Consider the following 11,541-nt stretch of genomic DNA (forward strand, 5'->3'; position numbering starts at 1 on the left):
CACATCTTCTTGTTTTTGTATGAATTGTGACCAAAAAATTATAAATATGTTGTTCTTGTGTTGAAATAATGCAAATGATGACTAAAATATATCCTTTACCTTGTTATGATTGTCTAATATTTTAGGGTCACAAACCCCCCCCCCCCCCCTAACCACCCCCAAATAAAAACTTTAAAAAACCAATTATATCAAAAATGACACTAGCTGCACATGCTTACAAGATTATCGCAAATATTTTCTTTTTCTGTTAACACATCCAACTGGTCAGTCTCCATGAGATATGTTTCATCATCTGTATTTAATTTTGTGCATTGCTGAATCTGTTAAATACAAATATAAAGTCTATTGATAAGAAATGTATCGGTTATTCAATACTTTTTGGTACATCCTGTCAACATTTATTTTCTTTATTGGACTGCTTTAAATTTAGATTTTATTATCCAGGGGCCCTTGCCTTTTATAGCCTTTCCATTCCAAAAGAATTGTTTTCATTGCAAACCCATACAGTAACCTGCATTTGTTCATATCTGTGTTCTTTGGTGGGTAGCTGTCTCATTGCCCATCATTCAACATCTCTACATAGAATGTATATATATTGAACAAACATACAGTCAATTAGGCATAAATATATATGCTAACCACCTATATCTTAACACGTTATGGTGCAATGTGTCTGTGGTACACAAAATTATTCATCTAGTGATACTGGTGTCAGACAGGTTTACCATGTTTACAAAGTAAAAAAGTCGGACTCTTTTTTTTTATCATTTTTTGTTCCAGTAAATTAGGTAAAGAGTTTATTGACCCTATATGGAATTTGTATAAAGTGTATAATTAGTTTAGCAGTTAGGGTTGGTTATGCATTGGATTTTTTTTTTATTCATATTTATGTTTAAAGAGCTTGCTGTACATGAAATTTTAGATAAATTCACAGACACATGTATTCTGATTGTTAAAACAATATTTTGTTTGCCTTACCTGGTCATCTTCACACTTTCCTTGATCAAGACTTTCAGCTTCTATCTCTGTGGACTGCTTGGAAATTTTAATCAGGCAGCTAGTGCATGCAGCTGAAAAAAAGAAGCATTGACTTGACATAGGCTGTATTGATCATTTTGAAATGTGCATCTTAAGATATTTTTTGAAAGGGCATATGCCATGTGTTGTTTAAATATATTGGATTTTTTCTCATATGTGGGTTCAATCATTCCTGAAAACTTACATAATACATGTACATGAATATGGTTAATTAATAGAAACTTTACAGAAATGGTTATGTTTATATTGAGATTGAAGAGATCAACACATAGTTTTTACAGACATCTTACATGTAACAGAAAAGATCAACATGTTCATGTCTATAATGACCTATTGACATGTAAATTGCACCCCACTGATATATAGTTTTATATAAACAGAAATCAGTACCTCAAGTGTAGGATTCCTCCCCTTATTAGGAAGCTTCCATTTGATTTTTAAAGGGATAAAGGATAAAAATTAAAATAAAAAAAAAGGCAGGACAAGAGCATCAGAAGTTCTGAGGTAAAAAAAAGATGAGCAACTTTGTCCACAAAATGGCAGGATGACAAATAATGTAAAAAAAAAAGTCAGAATAAAATCAATGAAAGAATAAAACAATACCCAATATCTACTGTAGTCAGAGTGAAAAAATAAACGGCAAGAGAGAGATAATCTCAGATTACAACTAAAAAAATTACAGGACCCCCCCCCCCCCTAAAAATTCAAATGGTAGCTAAAAAGGGTCTCTTTTGTATTTCTAGAGTGTTATTTAAAAAAGAATTGAACAAATGTAAACTATACCAGGCAATTGGAAAGAAAAAAAATAAACAGTCATAATAAATATATTAATTTAGTTTTTAACTTACGTGTTCCAATAGGAAGTGTGAGGCCATAACACTTCTGAATCTTTTCTACATCAGTGATGGTGATATTGCAGCTAGGCTTTGGCTTTTTTACACCAACAACAGAGTGTGATGCTACTGGAGGATGTGCACTAATTAAAGTAGGAAGCTGACATACTTTTCTCCTTCTCAAATCAGAGTTTCTTTTCAATAATTGGTTGAAATGGGTTGAGCATATATAAAAATCAGTAAAATTCTTTGGCAAAAGACCAGATTCAGTTAAAATTATATTTTTGTCATTACAATCACATGTGTTGATATCAGTAACATCATCAGAACACTCATCTGTAGTGCAGTTTGTGTTAAAATTGCAAACCATTTCGTGTGTCTGCTGCTGGAGCTACTTTCATTTTTAACATAAACAACAAAAGAGTTGTACTAAGGGAAATAACTCTAGTAGAATTTTGCACTCCTGATAGCAAATTTCTATATGACCAAGGTGAATTATTTTTCTTATTTGGAATAACACATATCTGATTTTTGGTATATAAAAACTATTAGGAGAGAACTTTGTATTCTGTTAATTTCAAGGGATTTCATCGGTGCGTTTTGAAGAAATACTTAGTTGGATTTAAAAGGTTTCTACTGTAAATCTCTGAAAATGAATTGTATGGTTACCATGGCAATGAACATAACAATATTTTTTTATTATGACAAAGATGTTTTTACATCACTAAGCATTCATTTAAAAAAGTTTTATGAAAATCTGTGACCACTGGTTTCCATCATATTTTGATGCTTACAGAGAATGGTTTATTTTCTCCTTAGATATTTTTAACACTTAAACAGAGCCCTTTAGAGAAACTAATGCAGAATTTAGAAGTAGTCGCATTACAAATCAGACACACCACAAACATGTCTTGTCATATTCAGTTTTAATATTAAAGCAAAACGAAGACAACGCATTAAATAAACCTTCTAATGGTTCGTTTTAGACATTTATAATAATAGCACACGTGAAAGTTTTCATCTATATGTTCAGCTCATATGCTGATATCACAGTCAATATTGTCAGCATAAAAAAACAATAACACTCGTTCACATTGCAAGCTGCTAGATTTTCTACCTGATATCCGTTGTCAAAGACGGGCAAAAGATTAAAGTCGACAGTCAAACTCATAGATCGAAAATAAACTGATAATGCAATGGCTAAAAAAGAAAAAAACAAACAGACAAACAATAGTAAACATGGCACTACATAGAAACCTACAGACTAAGCAACACGAATCCCACCATCTGGGTGCTCCAGAGGGTTAGGCAGATCCTGCTCCACATATGACACCCAACACGTTTTAGAATGTGGTGTATTAAAGTCGTTTATGCGGTTTACGCCTTTTTCTATTATTGTATTTGAATATATTATTAATTGAATATTTTTAAGGATTTGTGATTCGTTAAAACTTGATCACATGTACATTTGTATTTACTCAGATTGCACGCCAATACTGTTGTGTTAAGCTTTCCGTAGGTCAAAAACAGCATATTGCACAGGGCATACAGCATGTCACTAAAAATACATTCTAGAAATCCCCAATTTTACATTGTTCATGCAATAGTTGTTGATTAATAATATAACAATTGTAGCTTTTGGTTGAGGTCAATACGATGTTATATTGACCTAGAGAAGCATATCGACCTCGGACTTCGTCCTCAGTCAATATGCTTCTCTTAGGTCGATATAACTTCGTATCAACCTCATACAAAGGCTATAATTGTATAATACAGCCAGAGCTAATTTCCCATCATGGACTGGTAGTAATAAAGAACTAACACTGATACGTTGTATCAATCTCCTATTTGTTTATGTTTATCAGAACAAAAATACAGATAACAAATTGTGCTTGTTCTCTTTTTATGTTTACAATATCATTTTTGTTTATTCACGCAAAAGCGAGTTTGGTTTTTTATGCAATCTTCCAGTGTGTTATTTTTAGACATATTTTTGCAGTTCATACGACATTATATAGATTATTGACGCAAACAAATTTCTGTTTACATAAATGCTATCACGACCAAGACATTTTATGAAAGAAAAACATTGAATTATCAGGAGATGACAAACTCATTGATCACAATTAAAAAAAATAGGAAGTAATCAAAATACGATCACAATACGATCACAATACAAAGGTCAAATATTTACAAATACAATCAGAGCTAAAATCAAATGTCGACGAAAAAACAGCAATCTACAAATCACTACATTAAAACAAAGAATACCTGTATAACTTGTGACATCTGTCATAAAGAACAAGGAATTTGTTGTCAGAATTAGTTGATATTAAAATCAGCAGAAGACAAACGTATTGATCACAATTTATAAAAAAGAAAGTAAAAAAATACAATCTGCAGCCAAAACACAAAGCCCATAGAATTACTAACATCATCACAGCTAAAATAAAATGTCAAGGAACACACAGCAAATCTACAAAGCACTACATCAACTAAAGATCACTTGTTTTTTACTCATATCAAAACAATAGCCATCGATTATAACATGTATAAGGATAAAAAGAAAGAGAAATAATTTTTCAATCAGTTTAATTGAGACCTGGAGCTTGCATGTCAGTAACTGATAGTAGTCCTTTGTTAATCAATAGACCATTGACATTTTGCTTATTCTATTTTTAACCTAATCTGACATCGTACTCGGATTTCTTTTAAACTGAGTTTTATTGTGCATACTGCTGTGTGTCTGTTGTTTACATTGACTAGAGGTATAGGGGAGGGAGGAATTCTCACTAAACATTTTTAACCTCGCCGTATTTTTTTACCTGTTCCAGGTCAAGAGTATCTGGCCTTTGTTAGTCTTGTATAATTTTTAAAGTAGTTCATTTATATGTTTTAGTATGACGTCCATTATCACTGACCTAGTATACATTTATATTTAGGGGATAGCTGAAGCTATAAAGGAATGTCTAACCTGGATAGATAAATGTAAGAAACAGTCAAAACTAATTTTAAAAAAACGGAGATTTGAGACACCTAGAAGATATTATCTGTTTCCAAATTTGGATAGCACCTATCTTTTTTTCGGAGAGATGACTTCAATTTTAATTATTATGATCCATTTACATCAACGCTCTATACAAAATCATGATACGAAACGCAAATAGTTGATTATCATATCAACAGGGAAATAAATACTTCATATTTGTGCGTTGATAGAATGTTATGTAACTTAAAATTACTTTTTATTAATATCTAAATTAAATAATATTTTATAAACAGTACACCCTGTTTAACCTTCATCAAGACTGCCTAAACCTAAACATTTGAAAGCTGGAGATGCGTACCAGTTAGGCACTTGATGGCTATCAAAGGAATACCATTTTAGTAAGAAAACATTCAATCTTACTTTCGATTTTTATGATATGCTTTTATTGCATAAAGCAGTTAACGACCTTTATTTCAATTAAATTTGGAATGATCAATACCATAGCTATACTTTGGTATGCTTGATATTTAGGAAACAAAGGTTAATATGACAAAATAGATCACAAAAATATTTCTGATTTTATATTTTTAATATCAATATATCAGGAAGAAAATTGTTTCATACAACAAAGCTACATTAACAAGATCTCTTGATTCCGAGGACAAAGTCACTAAAAGTTTGATAAACGTAAGGATGACATCGTTATATAAACAGAAGAACTGTGTTAGAGGACAATGTGCATTTGTCGTAATCACTACTGTATACTCGACCTCCTTCCTTTTGCAATATCACAAAACATAATTTGTAACAGGATATTTCCTAGCCGTGCGAATAATGGCGGGAGTAACTATTGTATCATTTCATACAACTAGGAGAAACATATCATACTGAATATACCCATTGACAAATGGTATATGATGTTCAGATAGATATCGCGTTTATGAAATACTTTGTAAAATATTAGCGATGTCTTCGTGGCCATTTTTTTCAGCATACATAAGTGCCGTCCATCCATATATATCAAAGCTACTGACCGCACAGTTATTGTCAATAAGAAATCTTACAAATTTGGCTCGGTCTTTTTCAACAGAACTCGATTTTCTACATAATGTCTGGTTGTTTCGACAGGTTTCTATAAGTGGTGTGCTGCCAAAGTAGTTTATACAGTCTACTGGTTCGCTTCTTGAAATTATTTCTTCAGCAAGCTTAAATTTCTCTTCATTGATTGCCTGAAATAAAGCGCCGATGTTTTCATTTTTGTTATCCTTGGTAAATCCTGCTCCCATTTTATTAAATATTAGATCGAAGATGTGAGTCTATTCTATAATCGTTTCAAATAATATACTGTTATATTCTTTTCAAATTCAGGTCTTTTAAATGAACTGTTTACTGCGTCATTTTATTAGATAAACGTTCGACTTAACCACATGGGTTGCCTATGCCATTTAGAATGACACCGATTGTGAAATACATCAAGATTTTAAAGACCAAAGTATATTATGACAACAATCATTACAGGAACAAAAGATATTTAGTAGACAATTAAAATCAATCGATGACAGACCCACCACTTAAACCATACCCCTCCGTTAAAGTATACGTCTAAATAGTGACAATTTAGAGGATAGTGTTGGTGTTTACAAAAATGTTTAACCCTAGAACATTATATATGTTCGTATTCCCTATTCATGGGAGTCACCGAATAATCAATAGCCTGGAAAACACAACATGAAAATACTTCGAAAGAACAGGAAGGATATGAAGATCCTGCTTCATATGTGGCATACTTTTAATATTTAAATATTTTAAATATCACGCATAAATTTCAAAAATTTGTAGGCAGATTTATTTTTAAACGGTTAAGCGGCAGATAATCAAATTTAGACCATGTTTCATCATGCATTGCAAGTGCATTTTCGGGGAATGAGCTTGGCTGAAATTACATGTATGGTAAATAGTACGTGATAACAAGTACATACTAACACACTAATATACTCACATCAGGCAGATGTATAACACATAATTGAGGTATTGCAGTTTCGTTTAATGATTGACGTTTTATTTGACATTTTCAGACATAAGTATATAATATACAATTAGAAAAAAAACAAAATTAAAAACATAAATGTTACCAACCATTATTCCTTTTTGTCTAACTAGGTTATTATTTGTGTCGTAAACTTACATATGTCTGTAATCAGTATTCTCCACTTGATTTACAGTAGTTAAAAAGGTTCTATAAAACTTTTTGGTGCGTTCATATCAATAATCGTCATTTATTTACAATAAAATATGATAAAAGAGTTGTGAGGATGTCTCATATGTCCCCACAAAATCGCCAAAACAGAATGTTAGTCCTTTAAACTGATACATTTCCTGAAACTGTTTACAGGCATCTCTCCAGAGATCAATAAAAATTGTATCTCTTTTGTCTCAATTTTTTCGTAATCTTGCTTCAAAAAGGTATTGGGACGCAGAATGAATTTGTATTGGATGAGCCAAATTCTAATTAACTGCCAATATATCAATTAAATAAGGCTTAAATAAATCACATCACAAGGGTGTATAATTTCACCATTATTGTTTAATTTGTTCATTAATGATTTAATTGATGAAGTCAAAAAGTTGAATACTTTAGAATGTTGGTGTGATAAAAACATGATAAAGGTTAATTTAGAAAAATCAAAAGTTATGCATTTTAGAACACCTTCTGTGCCATGTACTAATTTTCCTTTTGTTTTTAATGGAAAATGTGTTGATAAAGTATCAAATTATACATATTTAGGTTTATTATTAACCGAACATTTGAGTTATGAGGATATGGCAAAAACAGTTGCCAAATCTGCCAGTAGGGCATTAGGGTTACTAATAGCAAAATGTAAAGCTCATGGTGGTTTTCAATATGATGTATTTACAAAATTGTTCAATTCAATTGTATGGTCAGTGATTGACTATGGTGCCTCTATTTGGGGTACTAAAGAATTTTCATGTATAAACGCTGTTAAACATAAGGCTATGAGATTTTTTATGGGAGTGGGTAGATATACCCCTAACTTAGCACTTTATGGAGATATGGGATGGAAACCATGTATTGTTAAACAATGGTCTTCCATATTTAGGACATGGTCACGATTTAATAAGATGTCTAATTGTAGACTTAATAAGAAAATTTTTCTTTGGAGTAATAATATCAGTTTTAATAAAGTAAAAAATTGGAACTGTAGAGTGAATACAAAGTTTAAAGAACTTGATCTTAATCAGTATTGTAATATGGAATGTATTTTGAGCAAGTTTGTTATTAAAGATATTGAAAACAAACTATTTATTATGTACCAAAATAATTGGCATTTAAATTTACTAGCTAATGAAAGCAGTAAATTGCGTACTTGCAGGCTATTTAAATCAAATTATTGTACAGAAAAATATTTAAGTATTACTATGCCCGGTAAATATAGAAATGCATATGCTAAATTTAGAGCAGGTGTTGCTCCGATTAAAATTGAAACTGGCAGATATGAAGGTATAGATGTAAATGAAAGGTTCTGTTTTAATTGTAGAAAAAATGATTTGAATATAATTGAAGATGAAAAACATGTTTTATTAGAATGCCCAGAATATGCAGATTTGCGAACGATATTTTTTAACAGTGTATGTAATATAGAAAGTAGTTTTAGTATTTAAGTAATGAAGAAAAGTTTTTATTTATGTTTCATGATGATAGAGTTTGTTATTTTACAGCCAAAATCTGCCATGAAGTACTTTTTAAGAGAAAGTGTATTTTATACTCGTAATAAGTGTTTATAATGTTGTTTGTTTTCTTTTGTATAATTATTTTTAATAGTATGGTGTTTTATGCTAAGATATATTGATATATGTAATAGATGTAATATCAATGTATTTTAATCTGTGTTTTTACAGTCTCTCATAACTCTTTTTAGAGTGGCTCTTTTATAAATTGTTAATATTATATTGTGTTGTATATCAAATGTTTTAAAGAGGTGAGACTCTAATAAATTATTTGTTTGTTTGTTTGTTTTTGCATCATAGTTGTGATATGAAGTTATGTATATGTTATTGTCTCATTTCTCCGGACTTGTCTTGTCTTTTAATATATGGGTTTTGCGTATAAATTCTTTTATGTAACACAAGACCTAAATCTTCGTTCATTATGAAAATGACATACTAACACATAATGAAGGTGTTGGTGGTACGTATATTATTTGACATGTTTTGGTTTTATCTCACAGATACTGAAAGTCAAGACATGTTGCTGTAAATCGTCAGGTTAATGGCAACAAATCACAAAATTTTGGCCACCAACTAATCCATTTTATAAAGTTGTTAGTTTGTAGAATTCTAAGAAAGCATGATGGCCTTTTTATTTATTGAAATGTCGGTTTCAGCTACAAAATGTATTATTTCGATTTAGTTGTGCCTGTTTCGTTTGTTTTTTGCTTTCGACTTCGTTACTGAAGCTGAATCAGACAGATTTTTACAGATTTTTTTTTCTTTTGTACCGTTGGTATGTCACTGTTCCAGATTTAAGGAGGTTTTTGAACTTTCATAAATTTAAAAATTCATCACATTATTCTGGTTATCGTCAGTTCGTGTCTGCAATATTTGTTTTTAATGTTTTATTTTACCATAAATTAAACCGTTTGTTGTCTCTTTAGATATTTTTAACACTTACACAAAGTCCATCTATAGATGCAGAAAACACTTTACTGCGACAGTTGTTACCAGCCTGTTTTGTTTTTTGTTACCTTTGTTTAATAGTTTATACATGCAACACAAAACCTGAAGTATTTGAGTGTCCTTATATTGTACTCAAAGAAGATTGTCGATAGTCGATTTGTCTAATTTTGAATATTAATGATATCTTATATGAAGTTTTGTGATATGTTTACTTGCAAGAAGTAAAAGTTAGGTAAAATGGGGCTGTATAATAAAATAAAAATATTATGAAACCGAAGCGTATGTTTTGTGACTTTCATATTCTGACACAAATACGATGGATTTTGATATTCGACATTCGACTTAACAGACATTGTCTTTTAAAATCTGAATCGATCTCGGGATATTTCGTCATCGATCATAATAAACCAAAAGATTATAGCTTCACGCACATTTTATCTTCTCGTTCAAACGGTGAACGTTAACGTTTTATTCAACGATTACCAACAGTAAAAAAGTAAATATTTTGAGAAAAACTTTATACTGTTCAGTATTACAAAAAAAAACAAATGATTCCAGTCAATAGCAATAGCTGATTAATTGATTGATCGCAAAGCGCTCTTATCGGACAAGCTTGTCAGCGTGCTCAGGAAAAACGTTCATAGATAAGGAAACTACAGCAGTGTTTAGAAGCTGTTGCATTATAAATGTGACACACCACAAAAATTTCTTGTCAGGGTCAGATTTAAAATTTATGCGAAACGAATACACCACAATAAATAAACTTTTTATTTATTCTTTCAAAACATTTATAATAATAGCACACATGAAAGTGTTCATCTATATATTTTGCTCGTATACTGATAACACAGTCAATGTTGTCAGCATGAAAAACACAAAAAAACACTCGTTCACATTTCAAGCTCCTATATTTTCTACCTGGTATCCGCTGTCAAAGAGGGCGAAAGATGCCAGAGTCACAGTCAAACTCATAGATCGAAAATAAACTGATAATGCAATGGCTAAAAAAAGAAAAAGACAAACAGACAAATAATAGTCCACAAGACACAACAAAGAAAACTAAAGACTAAGCAACACGAAGCCAACCAAAACTGGGTGTTCCGGAAGGGTAGGCAGATCCTGCTCCACATATGGCACCTGACACGTTTCCGAACGTGGTGTATCAAAGTCGTTTATGGGGTTTTCGCCTATTGTATTTATTGTAATCAAATATACAGCCAGAATGCATTTCTCCTCAGGAACTGCCAGAAATAAAGAACTAACACTGTATCAATCTCCTATTTGTTTATGTTTATCAGAACAAACAAAAAACAGATGGAAGCATTGTGCTTGTTATCTTTTTAGGTTTGAAAGTACTCACTTATATGCAAACAATCCATCAATGCGTTATTTTTAGATATCTTTTCACAGTTAATACGACATTATATAAATTATTGACACAAACAAATTGCTGTTTTCATAAAAGCTATCAAGACCAAGGCATTTTATGACAGAAAAACATTAAATTATCTGGAAAAGACAAACTCATTGATCACGATTAAAAATAGATAGAAAGTAAACAAATATTAAACTGCAATCACAACACAAAGGTAAAAAATTTACGAATACTATCAGAGCTTATATAAAATGTCGAAGAAACAAACAACAATCTACAAAACATTACATTTAAAAAGAAAACGAGAATACCTGTATAACTTGTGACACCTGTCATAAAGACCAAGGCATTTGTTGAACGAATCAGGTGATATTATTCAGGAGAAGACAAACTATCGATCATAATTAGAAATGGATAAGAGGTAAAAAACATACTTTTTCTTAACTTAATCTGACATCAGATTCCGACTTCCTTTACACTGAGTTTTACTGTGCGTACTGTTTTGTGTTTGTTTTTTATATATTGGGTAGATTTATAGAGGGAGGGTTGATATTTCTATAAACATTTTTTACCCCGCCGTATTTTTGCCCCTGTCCCAAGTCGAGAGTCTC

The sequence above is a fragment of the Mytilus galloprovincialis genome, chromosome 2 (genome assembly GCF_965363235.1).
Source record: "Mytilus galloprovincialis chromosome 2, xbMytGall1.hap1.1, whole genome shotgun sequence".
NCBI classification, from domain to species: domain Eukaryota; kingdom Metazoa; phylum Mollusca; class Bivalvia; order Mytilida; family Mytilidae; genus Mytilus; species Mytilus galloprovincialis.